The following is a 22,812-nucleotide window of genomic DNA, read 5'->3' as shown; positions in this document are numbered from 1 at the left end:
TAAATATAAACTCCCCCTGAATGAAATTCTCCTCTTAGCTTTCAAGAGGGTTTTGAGATAGATATCGATTTGAAATTTTACTTTCACAAATCAAGTGAAATGAGAATACCAATTGATACCAGATACTAATTTGAGAATACAATAATTGAAATAAATACCAGTTGAAAAATACCAATTAAAACTTCATTTCGAATTTTTTTGAAAAGGTGGTGCGGTCCTTTTGCTTTGGGCTAAATATTTTCTCCCCCTTTGACATTAAGCGCCAAAACGGAGAACTTGAGAGCCCTTCTAATACTTTCTCCCCTATTGGTAAAAGAAATATGAGTGAAAGATTATACCAATTGAGAGTTTGTGGAGTAATGACAAAGGGTAAATGATACCATTAGAGTTGAGTGGAAGCATTGTCTTTGTCGAATACTTCATTTCCCTTTCAATCTACGACTTAGTATAGAAATACACTTGGAAAGACATTAGTCGTAGTCTTGGCACACGAAGAATAAGAAATATGCATTTGTACCAAATGAAAGAGACATGATCAAAGGTAGATAAATGAGCTATGTGTGCAATGTTTCAACCAAAATTCCGAGAATCAAGTATATTTAGCTCATTCCTAAGTTTGCTAAAGGTTTTCTCATCTAGTGGCTTGGTAAAGATATCGGCTAATTGGTTGTGAGTGTTAACGTAAGCAATTTTGATATCCCCCTTTTGTTGGTGATCTCTCAGAAAGTGATACCGGATGTCTATGTGCTTAGTGCGGTTGTGTTCAACGGGATTATCCGCCATGTGGATTGCACTCTCATTGTCACATAGGAGAGGGACTTTGCTCAATTTGTAGCCATAGTCCCTAAGGGTTTGCCTCATCCAAAGTAATTGTGCACAACAATGACCTGCGGCAATGTACTCGGCTTCGGCGGTGGAAAGAGCTACGGAGTTTTGTTTCTTTGACGCCTGTTGGGGGCCTTCATCTTCCGAAGGTCCTCAAAAACATGATTTAACAACGTTTCTGGAGTATAATACATGAATAGGTACCTTCAGACTCGGATCAGAACCATAATATGAAGAAGTGCGAAGAATGCGAAGGTAGGCACAGGGCCGAAGCTATGCTTAGGGGACCTTCGACGTGATATCGGAAAAAGGGAACCGACTTAAAAGGGAAAAGGCTATTCAGACCTCGATGGATTACTATAGAGTCATTAGCAAATGTAAAGGGCATAAGTGTAATTTTACATGGGATGCGTCCCGTGCCTATAAATAGATGAACAGTGTCCCCGTACTGTTCACGCTGACTTGGCATTTGCTTTTGCGTCACGCTTGTATTCTTACCTTCTTTCGAGCCGAAGGTACATTTGTAATTTGATATCATTTCTATGTTTCCATAATAATGAAATAAAAGTAAGTTGATGATAATACATAATTGTTCATGTTATTTTTTATATATATTTCATATGGTTTCCTCTTCATTATTATATGTTGTGCTGATGAAGGTATGTCCTTCATAACCTTCGTTCGAAAGTCATTATATCCCAAGGGAAATAATGCTCCGAAGGACGAAGGACTTTAACGTTTAACATTTTTTTATGTTGCCTTGTTCTTAACTCATAGCATTTGAGAACAAGTACCCAACATTGGCGCCCACCTCTGGTGAACTCTTTTCGACCACCTTCGGCAAGCATTGACCTTCGTCATGCCACCGAAGAAAGCTTCAGCGACAGGGGCTGCCGCTCTACAGCCGCTGGACCCGAACCAGGAGACCCTTTCTCTTCGAGAAGCCCGAAGCCAGAAGAGGAAGGCCACTAGTCCAACACCCCAGGAGGACGAGTTGGACCAAGAAATCAGGAACATGGAGATGCTTCATCAACAAGTACAAAGGAAGAAGGAGAAGATGGCCCGACTAGCTGACCTTCAGAGGCAGATTGACGAAGCCACTGAAGAAGTACGCCATCTTGCTCAAGATGAGCAAGAACGAAGGCCCCAGCATAGGGAGCTTCATCAAGAAGGCTTCTTCAACGAGGACGAATGGTATGAGGATTTCCATCATGGAAATTTTGCTTTTGATGATGCTTCTCCTCTGTCAGCAGAACTGCAGGCTACACCTTGGCCCCCATCTTACAAGCCACCCCAGCTTCCCATGTATGACGGGCACTCAGATCCGAAGCAGTTTCTGATGAGCTACGAAGCAACCATATCTTCATATGGAGGCAATACCGCAGTCATGGCGAAATCTTTCATCATGGCAGTCAAGAATGTTGCGCAAACCTGGTACTCCTCTCTTCAGCCAGGAACAATCACATCATGGCAGAAGTTGAAGGACATGTTGAGCACCAGTTTCCAAGGGTTTCAGACGAAGCTGGTTACCGCTCAAGCTTTGTTCTAGTGCACGCAAGATCACGAAGAATACCTCCAGGCGTATGTCCGAAGGTTCTTGCGTCTGAGGGCACAAGCGCCAACAGTGCCCAATGAAATTGTCATTGAGGCCATGATCAAGGGGCTTCGACCTGGACCTACGGCCCAATACTTCACCAAGAAACCCCCTCAAACCCTGGAGAAATTGCTTCAAAAGATGGATGAATACATCCGCGCTGATAATGACTTTCGTCAAAGAAGGGAGGAAGCCTACAGGTTCTCTGAGATGACCAGAGGCTTCGGAGGAAGAATCCACCCAAGGCACGTCAGATCAATCCACTCCACCCAGAATGACGATAGAGGAAGTCAGCAACAGAGGCCACAATATTCCTCGCAAGCTTCGGGGCAGCAACAAAGCTATCTTCGGCCGCCAGCTCCAAGGGGCAGAGGCGCCAGGGGCTTCGGAGGAAGGTTTGGGGATCAGCCCAGTAAAATTTATTGTCTATTCTGCGGTGAGGACAAGGGCCATACTACAAGGATGTGCCATGTCACCATTTAGAAACAGAAGGAAATAGCAGAAGCTGCAGCTCAGCAGAACCAACCGAAGCAGGTTATGCATACTGCTTCGTATCACTCACCCTACATACCAGAGTATGTAGGTAACCATCCTGCAGTGTCTGTTGCTTTGGCTAGTCAGCCATAGGCATCCTGGCCACAGCCCCCACCTCCACCACCACTACAACCTGCATATTCACGTGGCCAACAGCCAGAAGGGAGTCAATAGACCCATCAACAGAGAGACTTCAGGGAGGAGTCCGAAGCTCGCACAGTCAACAGTACTGTGCCAGAATCGAAGCATATCTATTAAAGAGATATCCTACCCTTAAAACAGTTTTTACATTCATTGTCATTTTCTTTCTTACTAAGGAACAATTGTTGAAAACTTAGTTTTCTCGTCGTTTTCAATTCCTTGTAATAGCCTCGTTTTGCCATAGTGAAAATATATTTTCTCCACAGACTTACGGAGTCTAAAAAGTCGTCGAAGCACAAAAAGTCGTTCCTAAGAGAACGCGCGGCTAAAAAAAAGTACATCGCAAGAATCTCCGAAGCTACAAAAAGTCATTCTACGGAACGCAACGTAAGTTTGCTGAAGCTACAAAAAGTCGTTCTACGGAACGCAGCATAAGTTTTCCCAAGCTACAAAAAGTCATTCTTAAAGGAGCGCAGTGTAAGTTTTCTGCTCAAAAGTCATTCCAAAGGGAATGCAGAGCCAAATACCACCGAAATATAAGGCGAAGCGCAAAAAGTCAACGCGAATACCGCAGAAATAGAAGGCGAAGAAGTTCAAAAGATGTTCCTAAGGGAATGCAGAACTTACAGCGAAAAGTCAGCGCTGATACACCAAAAAATAAGCGGTGAAGCCGAAAAATAAATGGCAAAGAGATTGTGTATTCTATTATGGGGATGTGTGTGTGTCTTCGGCACAAATATCTTGCATAGCATAACATCATCACATCATTTGCATAACATAACATCATACATCATGTTGCATCAATGGCACAAGAAGGGGGTACAATGTTAACCTTCGGAGAATGCTTCGAAAAAGTAAAATTGTGCTAAGGCACAAAATAAGTGTTGAAGAGATACAGATTTATCAGCTCTGAAGTGGAGGGAAAAGTGTATTGTTGACGAAGCATCAGTGTTATGGCGACGCTTGAAGTATTTTTTATGAAGTACTCTGATATCGAGGAAGAAAGTCTATTATTGACGAAGCATTAATGTCTCTGTGACGATTGGAAGATTTTTCACGAAGTATAAAAACTCTTCTTTACGAAGCATGAAAAGAAGGGAAGGTGTTTTTTCGCCGAAGGCTCAAAAACGGTATGTATAATAAAAGTTTCATGCATCGCAAAGAAATGAATTACAAAGCCATTTATACATTACATTAAAAACTCATGAGCGCCAAATATTACAAGCATAGTCCAGCAAATGTTACATTAATATTCTAACAATGTTTTTACAATATCTATTATTCTTCCTTCAAAACTTTGTTTGCAGCTTCGGTCAGCAGTTGAGTAACGACTTCGTCGAAAATGCTTTCGGCCATGTTAATAATTTCTGCTGGTCCCTTTGCCTCTGGCTCGATCAATGACTCGAAGGGTTCTGGGGGAGGAGATAGTTCAGCTGCGGTAGAAAACGTAGATAAGTTCCAAATCACAAAAATAAAAAAATAAAAAAGTTAAAAGCTATTAAGCAGTACCTATCCGCCTTTCGAGTTCCGCGGCTTTTCAGCTGCCTTCGTTGCTTCCCTTGCATCATGAGTATCTTTTTCGCTCTTTTTTATTATTTCGTGGGCCATCCCTCGGCCGCCATTTTCCCAGATGTCAGTAAATAATTTTCCACCAACTAAGCTCGCTTCGGCCGAGGGGTCCTTTGTGTCATCAATAGATAAAGTAGCTTCGGCTTGGGCCAAAGCTTTCACATGATCGCAACCTGACTTCTCCAAAATAGCCGCAATTCCCCTCGCACCCGAGAAGGCGCAGACGTCCCCACGGTCATTTAAAATCTCCTCAAAGGCTTCGGCCTCGCTGCTGATCCACTCAATTGGCCCCTCGGGATCGCCTCGTACGAAGTTGTCTTCACTTGAATATGCGCCAACATTGGCGAAGCTAGTTTTTATTTTTCCCACACATTCTATGGATTTTTCATAACATCTTTCTTTTGAAGAGCGAAGTTCTACAACTGTTTTCTCCCAATAATTTTTCCAGTAATCACTGGCGTCTCGGTCAGCTTCGGCAATAGCACATTTTAATTTTGCTTCTGCCAGCTGTTTCCGAAGATCCTCAATTTCGCATTTTTGGGCTTCAACTTGGGCTTTGGAAGTAGCTTCGTCTTCTTTTATTTTGTTCACCAATGAGTTTAATATTTTATTTTTTTCAAGACCTTCGTTCCTTAGTTCAATTACTTCAGAACGAAGGTTGTTCAAAGCTATAGTGCATCCTTCGTCTTCGGCACTTTTCTGCGCCCTGAGGGCATTGCTAAGAATGAGGCCCTGCGAAAGGAGTGCGGTATTAGGTATAAGCAAATAAAAATCTTTTGTTTTTAAGTACAAAAAGCTCATTCTCGTACCTTTAAACTATTATATGCTAAGCTGTCGACCAATTCATCTTTTGATAGCATCGAAAGCCCGTCTTCTAGTGTCAGGAATCCGAAGCTTCTGCTCATCTCCCGGCAGACAGAAATCTCCTTGCTGTCTAGGAGACAATACAAGAAATCTTCTTCTCCGCTGCCGTTGAATATCAATGCCCCCTTTGGATATTTCAGTTTCCGGGCATAGTATTGAGCTTCTCGTTTTTCTTCTTCAGTTAACCTTTTTCTTGAAGCATGTCGTACGAAATAATCAAGTACTTCGGAAGATGCTTCGGGAGTAGGAGTGGAAGTTTTTTTAGGCAAAGATTGTTCTGTAGCTTCTTTTTCCGTTTCTTTTTCTCCGATTTCCAAGGATTTCTTCTTGGCGGGCTCTGAAGGCCCAGCTTCGGTCTCGACCTAGCTCTTTGCAGCTTCGGCTTCGGTTAGTCTTGTCTCAGACTGCGTCTCTAGAGCTTCGGCAGTTTTCCTTGGAGTAGAGCTTGTCTTTATTGTCTCCAGCGCATCTAGTACGTTGATCATTCTTTTCCTCTTAGGGGTCGCTGTAAGACCTTTTTGTGCCTTCGGCATTGTCACTTCTAATATCTTTGTTCCTTCGACCACTATCTCTTCAATATTATCGGCCTTCGGCTCAGCTAATTTGACTAAGGATGCCTTCGGCTTTGTAGCCGGCTCTTCAATCCTCTGCGTAAGGGCAGGTTCTTTGGCTTCAGTAGCCGAAGAGGTCTCACCGCTAAATTCAGGCACTGTGGCCGGTTCAATATAGCACGGTCGGTGAGTAAGAACCTTCACCTTTTTCCTCTTCAGCGCGGGCTCGCTTGGAGCAGCTGAAGCATCATCCTTCCCGTAAGTTGCACTTTTTCTTTTCTGCCCCCGTGACGGGTAGCGGTAGTCAGGGTACATGAACCCATTAGCATCAAAAACTCTATTTAGCCTTTTCTTTTTCCGGCTTTCGAAGGCCGCAGATAACGCATTATCTTCCGCTTTGGAGTACGGCCCAAGCAGTTCATCACTTGTAGCTTCAATGCACTTCAGCTAGTCATCGTCTGGTTCGATAAATTGGTCTCCAAACCTGAAGGTATATTTCAGTCGAACCAAACCACCTTCATTGGGGTTGCTGATGGTTTCTTTTGGCATCTCCCAGTTGACTACCAATGGCCATATCCTATAGGCCACGTGCTCTTGGACTAAGTCCCTTGTCCCGATGAAAGAACAAACTATGCCAAAGGCCCTTCGGCATTCTTCGGCTGCTTCATCAATCTCTACCTTCGGTTTCCGAAGGCCGAAGCGGGACCAGATGGGGCGCATTATGATCTCTTTAATATCTTCTCTCGCCTTTAAACCATTTTTCACATAGAACCATTCTTTCATCTAGTCTCCAGGCCACCTCTTCCGAAAGGTCGGCACTGGGCAGCTTGAGCCTGAACGAGCAACGAAGCTGTAGCAACCAAAATTGTTGTGATACTGCTCCTTACCCTAGGGCTTTGTCTCATATAAAAGTCTGTGCATACTGCAGAAACTTTTTGCATTTGGTTCCAAACCTTGACTCCTCACAGCCCATACGAAGATTCCCATTCTTATGATGGCTTTGGGAGTAATCTGGTGAAGAAAAATCTGGTATATCTTTAAAACTTCAACCACAAAACTGCTTAGGGGGAACCGAAGCCCAGCCTTGAAGAAGCTTCGGTAGATTACGACTTCATTCTCTTTAGGAACAGGAATAGTCCTGTCTCCGTTGTCAGCCCTCACGATGGATATGTCTCGAAAATACCTTCCTCTCATGTTATCAAGATGACTTTGCCTGATAGTCGATTTTCCGAAGACTGTGTGACTTGGTCGCCACGGCCGATCTTCGGAGTCCTCGCCCCCACTTTCCACATCATAACTATCGCTGTCATCGGTATCTTCAGATAAGCCTTCTAGAATTTCTTTTGTAATCTTTTCTGTGTTGGTCTTTGCAATTGACTCGATGAATCCAGCGGTTTTTTCCTTAAGAAGCTTCTCCTCTTCGGTTAGCTCATACTGGCGAGTTACCTTTTTTGCTTATCTATTTATGACCATAGGATTTTGTTGACGGTGTATCCGCCCAATTGAGATCTTGTGTCGCTGCTGTTCCCGACCAAGCTTTATCTCTGATGCATTGGAACCCTCTGCTGCTCCAGAAACAGATAGATGATTTGAGGGCGTCGAATGCTGGTCAGTGAGTTCACGGTTTCTCTAGTTGCTTTAATTGCTTAGCTTATCTCTAATCACATGTTCTCATTCAGCTGCTTTATCAGATATGGCTTGACGGTGCTATGATTTTGAGGAGAAGTATTCTCATAGTCAGACCAACTTAGCCGAGACTTCTGCCTTTATGGATAGTGCGCGTTCCCTGAACTCTTCTTTGAATGCCCAGCTTGATTCCGAGAGGATGGCACATGAGGTAAACTACCCTGGCTGACCCTGCTTTGCTATTATTGCTTTAATGTTGAATGCTATTTTCTGCTTGCAGGATGAGAAACGAGCACTTTTCACCTCTCGTGACAATCTAGACAGGTTGTACCGATGCTAGTAACTCCTTGACCATCCTAGAGAGGAGCCACCGCTTTACAATGTCTGACCTAGACCATCACCGCCACGAGCTGCAGGCATCTCAGGACGAAGTTCTACGACTTGGACAACTGTTGTCGACCAAAGACTCCACCATCAAGGATCTACGCGCCTCCAAGAAACTTGTCCCGTAGGAGCTACAGGCCGCTCAACTTGCTGTTAAGACTCTAGAGAACAATTGTGTCGTCTTGAAGGATCAACGCAATAAGGCTATGGATAAAGCCGTTCGCGCTGGACGGACCCTGATGAGGAGACCCGGCGTCGTGGTGCCTGATGACATTGTTACTGATGTCAAGGCCGCGCCTGATGCTGCAAGCTGTCCCTCTTTTTCTGTTGCCTCTACGAAGGATACTGTCGGGTACCATAATTAGGGGTACCCCCAACACTCCTATACACGGCTGGTAACCACCATCAGCACAAGCTGCAGAGACTGATGGGCACGATTTAGGTCAAGGCTTCGTCTACCCAAGGGAAGCGATCTCGCCTCGCCCGAGCCCAGCCTCGGGCAGGAACTGAAGTCCCAGACGAAGTTACGTCTCGCCCGAGGGCCTCCTCAGGCAGTGGGCACACCCTCGGCACGCCCGAGGCCCAACTCGAGCAGGCTTCGTCGAGAAGTAACCTTGGCCAAATCGCCTCTCCAACCGACCGTATCACATGCGCATTCAATGCGAGGTCTCCTGACACCTTATCCTGACACGCGTGCCTCAGTCGACATGGTCGAAGTGACTACAGTCACTTCACCCTTTCGCTGACCGACCTGACAGGAAAACAGCGCCGATCGCTTCGCTCTGACTGATGTGCCACCCACCAGGGTGAGGCTCACAACAGCCAAGTTCAGCCTCAGGCGCAACAGGAAGCTCCGCCTTGCCTGACCTTAGGCCTCGAACTCGAAAGGAGGTCTCCGCCTCGCCCGACCCCAGGGCTCGGCCTCAACCCCGGCCTCGGAAGGTGATCTCTGCCTCGCCCGACCCCAGGGCTCGGCCTCAGAAGGTGATCTCCACCTCGCCCGACCCTAGGGCTCAGCCTCAGGAGAAGTCTCCGCCTCGCCCGACCTCAGGCTCGGACCGACCGCACCACGGGGGATACATCATTACCCTACCCATAGCTAGCTCAGGCTACGGGGGAACAAGACCGGCGTCCCATCTGGCTCGCCCCGGTAACAAGTAATGATGGTTCCCCGCTTGCGTCCATGACGACGGCGGTTCTCAATCCCCTACGGAAGCAGGGAAACGTCAGCAAGATCCCAGCAGCACCAACAGCTGTGCTTCTACAGGGCTCAAGCACTTCTCCGACGGCCATGATACCGCGTACACAGGGCTCTAGCACCTCTCCGATAGCCACGTTGGCATGTACACAAGGCCTAGGCACCTCTCTGTCGGGCACGTTAGCGCCTAGCTACACCCCCATTGTACACCTGGACCCTCTCCTTGCATTTATAAAAGGAAGGTCCAGGGCCTTCATGCGAGAGGGTCGCTGGGGAGAAGAAGCTAACGAACAGGCTCACTCTCTCTCTCTCGTGAACGCTTGTAACCCCTACTGCAAGCACACCCCCCTGGCGCGGGGTAACACGAGCCGCGTTTTCCCCCTTGTGTTCCATCTCGCGCCAACCCATCTGGGCTCGGACGCGCAGCGACAAATTTACTCGTCGGTCCAGGGACCCCCCGGGGTCGAAACGCCGACAGTTTGCGCGCCAGTTAGGGGCCTGCTGCGTGTTAACGAACAACTTCCCGTTGAGTTCCAGATGGGTAGTCTTCAGCAACCTCTTCAGCCCGGGACGGTGCTCCGCTTCGGGAGTCTCGAGTTCATGTCCCTCGACGGCAGCTACGACATGGTACTCCTCCCCCCGCAGCGCGACAACGGCAGCACGGCCGTCAGCTCGCACGGCGGCGGCGACCTCGACGACGTCTTCCCCCCGTGGCGGAAGAGTAACACCCGGGTTTGTCCCGCCACTCTCCTCGCCGCAGGAGAAGGAGACGGGGCAACTGTGGCCATGCAGGAGGTGGCACCTCGTCGGCTGTCGGGCGAGTCGGTGACGCTGGCACCCCAGCGGGGGACATGTCGGGCGCTGTCCTCGCACCTAAGACAACGACGGATGTTGTTTCCCCACGATGTGCCAATCCCAAGCGAACAGATGACGCCAGCACGCTCGCGGAGGGCTTGCTGGGCGTTAGCCTCGTACCTAAGGTGACGGTGCAGTCCGTCCCCGACGCGACTTCGTCACGTCGATCAAGAGGTACCGTCCGTTTTCCACCCTGTGCCTATTAGGTTCAGCTTCGATCCACCAAGCGACCCCGCTTCGGTGAGCGCTTTTGTAAAGGCATATCCTAACCTTCCGGGGTACCATATGTGGTCATCTTGGGACCGGCTGACGGCCGTCTCAACCTACGGGCCCCCGGGTTTCGAGGAAGAAGACAAGCCCGACTCTGGTTGGGATTTCTCCGGGCTCTGTGATCCTAGTGCCATGCGAGACCTCATGACCGCATGTGACTACTGCCTCTCTGATTGCTCCGATGATGGCCACAGCCTTGACGACGAAGGTTGTGGCCCAAGTCGCGAATGTTTCCACGACGATCTAGGGGGTCACGACGAAGGAAACCACCTCGGTATGCCAGAGGATGATGATCCCCCTGGGCCTGCGCCTCGCGTTGACATCCTGCGGGAGCTAGCTGTGGTTCCTATCCCTGCGGGGGGTCAGGACACGCAGCTCGAGCAAATCCGCGAGATGCAGGCCAAGCTCGACGAGGAAGCAGGGCAACTTGTGCAGCTTCGGCAAAACATCGAGCAGGAGTGGGCAGGTCGGGCACTCGCCAGAGAAGCGCATCATCAGGCCCGGGAGATCCAGTGCCGTATCGTCAATGATGCCAGGGCAAGGTTGCCCCCGGCCTCCAGCGGGGTCGGCCAGAATCTGGCTGCAGCGGCAATACTACTCCGAGTAATGCCGGAGCCATCCACCACCGAGGGGCAGCGTATCCAAGGAGAACTCAAGAATCTCTTGGAGGATGCCACGGTCTGACGGGCCGAAAGCTCTGCCTCCTGAAGGCAAGGGTGCCCCCCGGAGCATCGCACAACGACTTCTCGACTCATGCGGAAGGCCTCAATCCACACCGGGCGCACGCGGGACGCGACGCCTGCAGCCCCGGGTCGCCTCGGCAACGAGCACCACCGCCGCGACCGTCGAGCCTGACTTGACAAGAAGGTGCACCGAGGCTACCACCCCAGGCGTGGGGGACGTTACGACAACGAGGAGGATCGAAGCCCCTCGCCCGAACCACCAGGTCCGCAAGCCTTCAGCCGGGCCATACGACGGGTGCCGTTCCCAGCTCGGTTCTGGGCCCCGACTACCATCACCAAGTACTCGGGGGAAACAAGGCCGGAGTTGTGGCTTGCGGACTACCGGCTGGCTTGCCAGCTGGGAGGGACGGACGATGACAACCTCATCATCCGCAACCTCCCACTATTCCTCTCCGACACTGCCCGGGCCTGGCTGGAGCATCTTCCTCCTGCGCAGATCTCCAACTGGGACGACCTGGTCAAGGCTTTCGTTGGAAACTTCCAGGGCACGTATGTGCGTCCTGGGAATTCTTGGGATCTCCGAAGCTACCGCCAGCAGCAAGGGGAGACCCTGCGAGAGTACATCCGACGGTTTTCAAAGCAGCGCACCGAGCTGCCCAACATCACCGACTCGGATGTCATTGGGGCGTTCCTAGCCGACACCACTTGCCGCAACCTGGTGAGCAAACTGGGCCGCAAGACTCCCACCAAGGCGAGCGAGTTGATGGACATCGCCAACAAGTTTGCCTCTGGTTAGAAGGCGGTCGAGGCCATCTTCCGGAAGGACAAGCAGCCTCAGGGACGGCAGCAGGAAGACGTCCCCGAAGCGTCTGCCCAACGGGGCACGAAGAAGAAGGCCAGGAAGAAGGCGCAAGCAAAGCGCGACGCCGCTGACGCGGATCTCGTCGTTGCTATCGAGCACAGGAACCCACGGAAGCATCCCAGAGGGGCCAACCTATTCGACAAGATGCTTAAGGAGTCATGCCCCTATCACCAGGGTCCCGTCAAGCACACCCTTGAGGAATGCGTCATGCTTCGGCGCTACTTCCATAAGGCCGGGCCCCCGGCGGAAGGTGGCAAAGGCCAAGACAACGACAAGAAAGAGGGCGACAGGGAAGGGGAATTCCCCGAGGTCCACGGCTGTTTCATGATCTACGGTGGGCAAGTGGCGAACGCCTCGGCTCGGCACCGCAAGCAGGAGCGCCGGGAGGTCTGCTTGGTAAAGGTGGCGGCACCAGTTTACCTCGACTGGTCCGATAAGCCCATCACCTTCGACCAAGGCGACCACCCCGACTGCGTGCCGAGCCCAAGAAAGTACCCGCTTGTTGTCGACCCCGTCATCGGCAATGCCAGGCTCACCAAGGTCCTCATGGACGGGGGCAGCAGCCTCAACATCATCTACGCCGAGACCCTCGGGCTCTTGGAGATCGACCTGTCCACGATCCGGGCCGGTGTGGCGCCCTTTCACGGGATCAACCCCGGGAAGCGCGTCCTGCCCCTTGGACAACTCGATCTGCCCGTCTGCTTCGGAACTCCCTCCAACTTCCGCAGAGAAACCCTCACATTCGAGGTGGTCGGGTTCCGAGGGACCTACCACGCGGTGCTGGGGAGACCGTGCTACACCAAGTTCATGGCCGTCCCCAACTACACCTACCTCAAGCTCAAGATGTCAGGCCCCAACGGGGTCATCACCGTCGGATCCAAGTACCGACACGTGTACAAATGCGATGTGGAGTGCGTGGAGTACGCTGAGGCCCTCGCCGAGTCCGAGGCTCTCATCGCCGACCTGGAGTGCCTCTCCAGGGAGGTGCCTGATGCGAAGCGCCACGCCGGCAACTTCGAACCGGCTGAGGCGGTTAAGTCCGTCGCCCTCGACCCCAGCAACGACGCCTGCAAGCAAGTCTGGATCGGCTCCGAGCTCGACCCTAAATAGGAAGCAGTGCTCGTCGACTTTCTCCACGCAAACGTCGAAGTTTTTGCGTGGAGTCCCTCGGACATGCCCGACATACCGAGGGATGTCGTCGAGCACTCACTGGATATCCGAGCCGGTGCCCAACCCGTGAAGCAGCCTCTGCGCCGTTTCGACGAAGAAAAGCGCAGAGCCATAGGCGAGGAGATCCACAAGCTGATGGCTGCAGGGTTCATCAAAGAGGTATTCCATCCCGAATGGTTAGCCAACCCTGTGCTTGTAAAAAAGAAAGGTAGGAAGTGGAGGATGTGCGTAGAGTACACAAGTCTAAACAAAGCATGTCCGAAGGTTCCCTACCCTCTGCCTCACATCGATCAAATTGTGGACTCCACTGCTGGGTGCGAAACCCTGTCATTCCTCGACGCCTACTCAGGGTATCACCAAATCAAGATGAAAGAGTCCGACCAGCTCGCGACTTCTTTCATCACACCTTTTGACATGTACTGTTATACTACTATGCCATTTGGCTTGAGGAATGCAGGTGCAACATACCAAAGGTGCATGAACCACGTGTTCGGAGAGCACATCGGCCGAACGGTCGAGGCTTACGTCGATGACATCGTTGTCAAGACGAGGAAAGCCTCCGACCTCCTCTCTGACCTTGAAACGACATTAAAGTGTCTGAGAGCGAAGGGCGTGAAGCTCAATATCGAGAAGTGTGTCTTCGGAGTCGCCCGAGGCATGCTCCTGGGGTTCATCGTCTCCGAGCGGGGCATCGAGGCCAACCCGGAGAAAATCACGGCCATCACCAACATGGGGCCTATCAAAGATTTGAAAGGGGTACAAAGGGTTATGGGATGCCTTGCGGCTCTGAGCCGCTTCATCTCGCGCCTCGGTGAAAAAGGCCTACCCTTGTACCGCCTCTTAAGGAAGGCCGAGCGCTTCACTTGGACCCCCGAGGCCGAGGAAGCCCTCGAAAACTTAAAGGTGCTCCTTACAAACGTGCCCATCTTGGTGCCCCTCGCTGCGGGAGATGCCCTCTTGATCTACGTAGCCGCAACCACTCAGGTGGTCAGCGTCGCGATCGTAGTCGAGAGACGAGAAGAAGGGCATGCGCTGCTCGTCCAGAGGCCGGTCTACTTCATCAGTGAAGTGCTATCCGAGACCAAGATCCGCTACCCACAAATTCAGAAGCTACTGTATGCAGTAATTCTGACGCGGTGAAAGTTGCGACACTACTTCGAGTCTTATCCGGTGGCTGTGGTGTCATCCTTCCCCCTGGGGGAGATCATCCAGTGCCGAGAGGCCTCAGGTAGGATAGCAAAGTGGGCAGTGGAGCTCCTGGGCGAGACAATCTCGTTCGCTCCTCGAAAGGCCATAAAGTCCCAAGTCTTGGCGGACTTCGTGGCTGAATGGTTCGACACCCAATTGCCAACAGCTCCGATCCAACCGGAACTTTGGACCCTATACTTCGATGGGTCGCTGATGAAAACAGGAGCAGGTGCTGGCCTGCTCTTTATCTCACCCCTCGGAAAACATCTCCGCTACGTGCTGCGCCTCCATTTCCCGGCGTCAAACAACGTGGCTGAGTACGAGGCTCTGGTTAATGGGTTGCGCATTGCTGTCGAGCTAGGGGTTCGACGCCTCGACGCTCGTGGCCACTCGCAGCTTGTCATCGACCAAGTCATGAAGAACTCCCACTGTCGCGACCGGAAGATGGAGGCCTACTGCGACAAAGTTCGACGCCTAGAAGACAAGTCCTATGGGCTGGAGCTCAACCACATCGCTCGACGGTACAACGAGACTGCGGATGAGCTGGCGAAAATAGCCTCGGGGCGGACAACAGTTCCCCCTGACGTCTTCTCCAGAGACATACACCAACCCTCCGTCAAGATCGACGACACGCCCGAGCCCGAGGAGGCCTCGGCCTAGCCCGAGGTACCCTCGGCCGCCGAAGGTGAGGCCCTGCGTGTTGAGGGAGAGCGGAATGGGGTTGCGCCAAATCGAAACTGGCAGACCCCGTACCTGCAATATCTCCACCAAGGAGAGCTACCCCTCGACAAGGCCGAGGCTCGGCGACTAGCGCGGCGCGCCAAGTCGTTCGTCTTACTGGGTGATGAAAAGGAGCTCTACCACCGCAGCCCCTCAGGCATCCTCCAACGATGCATATCCGTCGCCGAAGGACATGAGCTATTGCAAGAAATACACTCGGGGGCTTGCGGTCACCATGCAGCACCTCGAGCCCTCGTGGGGAACGCCTTCTGACAAGGCTTCTACTGGTCGACCGCGGTGGCCGACGCCACTAGGATTGTACGCTCTTGCCAAGGGTGTCAATTCTACGCAAGACAGACGCACCTACCCGCTCAGGCCCTGCAGACAATACCCATCACCTGGCCATTTGCTATGTGGGGTCTGGACCTCGTCAGTCCCTTGTAGAAGGCACTCGGGGGCTTCTCGCACCTGCTGGTCGCCATCGACAAATTCTCCAAGTGGATCGAAGTCTGACCCCTAACCAGCATCAGGTCTGAGCAGGCAGTGGCGTTCTTCACCAACATCATCCATCGCTTTGGGGTCCCGAACTCCATCATCACCGACAATGGCACACAGTTCACTAGGAAGAAGTTCCTGGACATCTGCGAGGACCACCACATCCGTGTGGACTGGGCCGCCGTAGCTCACCCCATGACGAATGGGCAGGTGGAGCGTGCCAACGGTATGATTCTACAGGGACTTAAACCGAGGATCTAGAACGACCTCAACAAATTCGGCAAGCGGTGGATGAAAGAGCTACCCTTGGTGGTCTGGAGTCTGAGGACAACGCCTAGCCGAGCCACGGGTTTTTCCGCCGTTCTTTCTAGTCTATGGGGCCGAGGCTATCTTACCCACAGGCTTAGAATACGGTTCCCCGAGGGCAAAGGCGTACGACGACCGAATCAACCAGGCCAGCCGAGAAGACTCACTGGACCAGCTGGAAGAGGCTTGGGACGTGGCCTTACTACACTCGGTGCGGTATCAGCAGTCTCTGCAACGCTACCACGCCCGAGGGGTTCGACCCCGAGGCTTCCAGGTGGGAGACTTGGTACTTCGGCTGCAGTAGGACACCCGAGGGCGCCATAAGCTTACCCCTCCCTGGGAAGGGCCGTTCATCATCGCCAAGATTTTGAAGCCCAGAACATACAAGCTGACCAACGATCAAGGCAAGATCTATAGCAACGCTTGGAACATCCAACAACTACGTCGCTTTTACCCTTAAGATGTTTCAAGTCATTCATATACCTCGCTTTCTTTACATACATAAATAAAGTCTAACCGTCAAGGAAGGGTCAGCCTTGCCTCGGCAAAGCCCAACCCTCCCTCGAGGGCTAGAAGGGGGGAACCCCCTCTGCGTCAAAATTTTCCTCGGAAAAAATCTTTTGCCAGAACGTCTTCCGCGCTTTTCGACTGCTTCGATAGCAGGATCCTGAAAACAATGAGAGTACACGTAAGCGACAAGGCCGACCGAGCCGAGGGACTCCTACGCCTCCGGGATACGGATACCTCACTCATCACCTTCCGCGATAAGTAACTCACGCTCGGATAAGCGATTCTGCTACCGAACAAGTCCTAACGCTTGAAAACTTTTCTGCCAGAACGATTTTCGTGCCTTCTCGACTATATCGATAACAGAATCCTGCGAACGAGTAAGAGTGCATGTAAGCGGCAAGGCTGACCGAGCTGAGGGACTCCTAAGCCTCCGGGATACGGATACCTCACTCATCACCTTCCGCGAAAAGTAACTCTCGCTCGGATAAGCGATTCTGCTACCGACGAACAAGTCCTGATACTCGAAACAAGAGGAAAGTAGACGTGGCTTTATAACACGACAATAAGATGTTTAGGCCTCGGCGGCCGCAAAAGACATACGCATACTACAAACAAACTGTTCCTGCAGGTTCAGACATCGACAGAGGGAGCAGCAGCGCCCTCGGCGTCGTTTCCACCCTCGGTGAAACCTGGCCCAGCCTCGGACGGCGACATGGGCGGAAGGATCTCCACCACAAAGGAGGACGCCAGCACCGCGCTTAGGCCCCCAAGGCCAGGTTCTCCGCAAGGGTTCCGGCCCTAAGTGGACGCCTCGGCTGGTCGCTCCGTAGCCTCAGCCAGCTGTCCCCTGAGGACCTCAGCCGGGCTCACGGCCTCGACAGTGTGACTCCGGGGTTGGTCCCGCTAGCGGACAACCTGGCCATGCTCCAGCCTCCACCGCTGCACCTCTTCGGCCAGGGAAGCCACGTGCTCCCGGGCCGACGATGCTTCTTTTCGAGCCGACTCCGCCTCTGTCCACGCCGACGCCGCTGCCTCCGGCTCCAGCTCATCGCAGAGCGGCCGAAGGTTCTAAAAATGAGCAAGAGAGGCCTTGAGTGGCAAGGCCGACCGAGCCGAGGGACTCCTACGCCTCCGGGATACGGATACCTCACTCGTCACCTTCCGCGCAAGGCAACTCACGCTCGATTAAGCGGTTCAGCTAGCCAATAGGCGAGTCCTAGTGCTTGAAATGAAGAAGAAACACGGTATTACACTCAAATACCCAGATGTTCAGGCCTCGACAGCCACAATGAACAAACACCCGTACTCAGGGTGCTATTACAAACGGAACTCTGGTTCCACTCCCGTGGGTATGAACTACCTCCACACCAGAGGGCCTGCGGGACAACAAACTCCAGGTGGCTCGCCGGCGACCACTGCACCAGCAGCGACAACGACCTCCACTTCGGGGGGCTAAACAGCAGCAGCGATGACCTCAGGGCAAGCGCTGCTGTGGAAAGGCCCTCGCCCACGCCCCCACACGAGGGGCGAGGACAAGCCATCAAAGCCAAAGAGCCGGGGGTCCGACCGCAGGTGGCGCCGACGGTCTCGTCGGCGGAGAAACCTTCTCTAGCTGCCACCACCTCGGCACCGACGACAGCAGCCACCTGCGCGCCAGTGCCACACCAGCGAGCGACGGCCGCCCCAAAGCGCACCGGCATGTCCTCACTCCCGTTCTCGCCACGAGAACGAGAACGGGACCGCCCCAGAACACGAGTACCGCCCTCGTGGCGTAGGACGTGTTGTGCAGCTGACGGCGCAGGGAGGACCTGGACGTGGCCGGCCCGCACACGACACAACTGACACCCGTGCGGCGGACGGGCAGCCACGCTCCGCCCTAGCGGTGGGAGGTGGCACCGGAAGCAGCACCAGAGCCGCTCAGGCTGGGGAGCCAGACACGCGGCAGCTGCCAGCTCCACGAACGGCGAACGCCCCTCTCCCCCGATCACTGAGGGAAGGAGCGGGCCGCTACTCACGTGGAGGTAAGCCCCAACTCGGTGCGCCCCCCTCCCCAACCCGGATGATGAACATCCTTGAAGCTGAGGGTGGGGCAGAGGCCGCAGCCCGGCTTTCTTCTCCCCACCATCGAGCTGGTGGTCATCATCCTAGATGACCACTAGTGAGGGAATGCAGCCGGGCTGCATGATGAAAATCCTTGAAGCCGAGCGATGGCTGAAGGGTGCCAACCCCCGCGAGGTCGCGCTCCTCCAACAACAGCAAGACGAAGGCAACGCCAGTGCCCCCCATCCGGGGGCTCGGAAGGTGGAAGGGCGCGATGCATGAGGGGAGTGTGAAGGCATGGCTACCGCCCGGGGGATCGATCCCTTTTTAAAGGCGGCTCTCCCCACTCGCGTCCTCAAGCGTCGCGGGCAAAGTCTTCACCAACATGCTCCAGGGTCCTCCCCCTACGACACGGGGGCTGGGTCCCACACATCATGCAAGCTGACCCGAAACGAAAGAAGCCAAACCGCCGCACGCGGAGCATGTAACCGCCTCGCGGTTACAAGCACTCCTCCATCCTCGCCGAAACCAGCGGTTGAAAGGGCGAACCGCCATGCAGGTGGCGTGCAACCGCACCGCGGGAGCGCACCCCTTCGGCTTCGTCGCATCCAGCATGGAGGCCTAGGCCCACACGTCATGTAACCGGCGCGCTGGTTACTACGTGCAAGAAACCGCACCGCCACTTGCGCCAATACCGCGCCTCCTCGACTGCGGAACCGGTGCCGCGACTCGAGGCAACCCTGCGCATGGCCCAACAGTGCCAATCGAGCACATCGATCACGGGTTAGTCAGCCGCGGGAGGAGGCACGACGGTTGATATGGCCAAAAGTGGACCGACAGTAATGGCGGCAGCGGACGAGCAGAAGCAGCGGTCAAATTGCCTGCAGGCTCACGTCCCCTCCTGAAGCGGTAGGGGAGCCCTCTCCCACGGCGTGAAGATGACGCGCCCGTGTTCCGTTCCTCGAACGACTCGTGCACGCGGCCGCCCCGCGAATCGCCCGTCCTATTGCATTAACTCCTCGGCAGGGAAAGCGACACCTTTGGCAGGCGAAGCGAGCGTCGTTTCACCTTCACCATGATGACCGCGTCAAAAAAGGTGAGCCACACCGTTTAAATTCATATCCTTTTCCTCTTTCCCTTTCTCTCTCTTGCTATAGGGACCGGGAAAGGGGATATTTCGAAAGGGATCCTTCTCCGTGAAGGAAGCAGGCCCCGAGCCCTCCTACTGATCAGGGGTTTGAAGGTTGGCCCCTCGGAAGGGTTCGACAGCCACCCCAGAGCGAGTCTTCAAGCTCATTACTGATCAGGGGTTCGAAGGCTGGCCCCTCGGAAGGGTTCGACAGCCGCCTCAGAGCACTCGGGCTCCGCGCCCACTACTGATCAGGGGTTCGAAGGCTGGCCCCTCAGAAGGGTTCGATTACTGCCCCAGAGCACGCAGAGCGAGGGATGACTCTGGTATGTCCGTTACATGGCCGAGGCTCGGGCTACGCTCCCGAGGTACCCTAGGACATTTCCGAGACCAACAGGAGCGATTTTGTAACGAAATCCCATCAGAGGGAGGCATCGAGCCCTCGGACCCTATCGAACGGGTCCGGGTCCAGCAAATCACCTGCAGGTACTTTTGGAGCGCGCCTCTGGGCCACTAGCTGACCCTTATCGAACGGGGCACGGGCATCCACTCGGATCACCCGTTAGCAACTCACTGGAGACACGATGTTCGGCGCCCTTTGAGGGCAACATGACGCTTCCCCCCCCCCTTCCTCCTTGCGGAAAGGCGACGAAGGGGCGTATAATAAAAGTCGAGACAGTCCTTGATCGTCCTCTCGCTCCGTGCAGAGGCTCGGGGGCTGCTCCCGCAACCCGGCTACGGCCAAACCGTTGACAGCGTCAACAAACCAGCCTAAAAACTTAGAACCTGACCATGCACCCGAGCTACAATCAGGTCGCATGAGGGAACAACCAGGCCAGCCAAGGCATCACAAAAGGCATTAAGACCTTAGAGGAGTCAAACCACTCCTCCGAGGCCTCGGGGGCTACACCCGGCGTGTGCGCTCGCGCGCACCCACCGGAACAAAATGTAACCGAGAAAGGCCGGTCCCCTCGCAAAAAAGTGCGGCAAAGCCTCTAAGCGAGTACCAACACTCCCTTCGAGGCTCGGGGGCTACTGTCGGGTACCGTAATTAGGGGTACCCCCAACATTCCTATACACGGCTGGTAACCACCATCAGCACAAGCTGCAGAGACTGATGGGCACGATTCAGGTCAAGGCTTCGTCTACCCAAGAGAAGCGATCTCGCCTCGCCCGAGCCCAGCCTTGGGCAGGAACTGAAGTCCCGGACAAAGTTATGTCTCGCCCGAGGGCCTCCTCAGGCAGTGGGCACACCCTCGGCACGCCCGAGGCTCAACTCGAGCAGGCTTCGTCGAGAAGTAACCTTGGCCAAATCGCCTCTCCAACCGACTGTATCACAGGCGCATTCAATGCGAGGATCGCCTGACACCTTATCCTGACACGCGTGCCTCAGTCGGCATGGTCAAAGTGACCACAGTCACTTCACCCTTTCGCTGACCGACCTGACAGGAAAATAGCGCCGCTCGCTCCGCTCCGACTACTATGCCACCCACCAGGGTGAGGCTGACAATAGCTAAGTTCAGCCTCAAGCGCAATAGGAAGCTCTGCCTCGCCCGACCTTAGGCCTCGGCCTCGGAAGGAGGTCTCCGCCTCGCCCGACCCCAGGTCTCGGCCTCAACCCCGGCCTCGGAAGGTGATCTCCGCCTCGCCCGACCCCAGGGCTCAGCCTCAACCTCGGCCTCGGAAGGTGATCTCCGCCTCGCCCGACCCCAGGGCTCGGCCTTAGGAGAAGTCTCTGCCTCGCCCGACCTCAGGCTCGGACCGACAGCACCACGGGGGATACATCATTACCCTACCCCTAGCTAGCTCAGGCTACAGGGGAACAAGACCGACGTCCCATCTGGCTCGCCCCGGTAACAAGTAATGATGGTTCCTTGCATGCGTCCATGACGACGACGGTTCTCAGCCCCCTACGGAAGCAGGGAAACGTCAGCAAGATCCCAGCAGCACCGACAGCTGTGCTTCTACAGGGCTCAAGCACTTCTCCGATGGCCACGATACCGCGTACACAGGGCTCTAGCACCTCTCCAACAGCCACATTGGCATGTACACAGGGCCTAGGCACCTCTCTGCCGGGCACGTTAGCGCCTAGCTACACCCCCCATTGTACACCTGGACCCTCTCCTTGCATTTATAAAAGGAAGGTCCAGGGCCTTCATGCGAGAGGGTCGCGCGGGAGAAGAAGCTAACGAACAGGCTCACTCTCTCTCTCTCTCGCGAACGCTTGTAACCCCTACTGCAAGCACACCCCTTGGCGCGGGGTAACACGAGCCACGTTTTCCCCCTTGTGTTCCATCTCGCGCCAACCCATCTGGGCTGGGACGCGCAGCGACAAATTTACTCGTCGGTCTAGGGACCCCCTGAGGTCGAAACACCGACAGATACTGTCTGCAAAGATGTTTCAACATAGTGATTTCCTGTAAAACAATTTATTTATCGAGTTAGCATCTCTTTGGAGAATAGATGTAATATGAATTCTATGTGCACGCGACAGTTATATTAGAACTTGATCATTCTGTGAACAGGGTGCTAGAAAACGCCCCTGGCACTTGCAAGTGAGATGTTTTCCTTTTCCGAAGTGCTCTTAATCTTAGCTGGTCATTCTCTACTAGGGTACAGTGGTCACCCTAAATAATGCGAATGCAAGTATACCGTGCTAGTTTAAGGCGTTTTCGACTTAAGACGATCGCCCCGCTGGTAGGGCATAGTGGTCACCCTAAGTGAAGTAAGTGTGAGTATGTCGCACCGACTTAAGTCGTCGCCGACTTAAGCCAGTTGCTCCGTTAGCAGGGTATAGTGGTCACCCTAAGTCAAGTAAGCGTGAGCATGTCGCACTGACTTAAGTCGTCGCCGACTTAAGTCGATTGCTCCATTAGCAGGGTATAGTGGTCACTCTAAGTCAAGTAAGTGTGAGCATGTCGCACCGACTTAAGTCGTCGCTGACTTAAGCCGATTGCTCCGTTAGCAGGGTATAGTGCTCACCCTAAGTCAAGTAAGCGTGAGCATGTCGCACCGACATGGTCATCGCCGATTTAAGCCAATTGCTCCATTAGCAGGGCATAGTGGTCACCCTAAGTCAAGTAAGCATGAGCATGTCGCAATGACTTAAGTCGTCGCCGACTTAAGCCGATTGCTCCGTTAGCAGGGTATAGTGGTCACCCTAAGTCAAGTAAACGTGCCGATTTCAAGTCAAGCCCAATCGAAGTCAGCTGTGAGCCAAGAATCTGAACGTCTTTATCGCGGTAGCGCCTCAAGGTCTGCTGGTACCTAGCCGACTGAATTATTGTGTTCAATTGTT

Source organism: Zea mays, chromosome 10 (genome assembly GCF_902167145.1).
Source record: "Zea mays cultivar B73 chromosome 10, Zm-B73-REFERENCE-NAM-5.0, whole genome shotgun sequence".
Lineage (NCBI taxonomy): Eukaryota > Viridiplantae > Streptophyta > Magnoliopsida > Poales > Poaceae > Zea > Zea mays.
The sequence above is the reverse complement of the archived record's forward strand: the minus strand, read 5'-3'. Positions refer to the sequence as shown.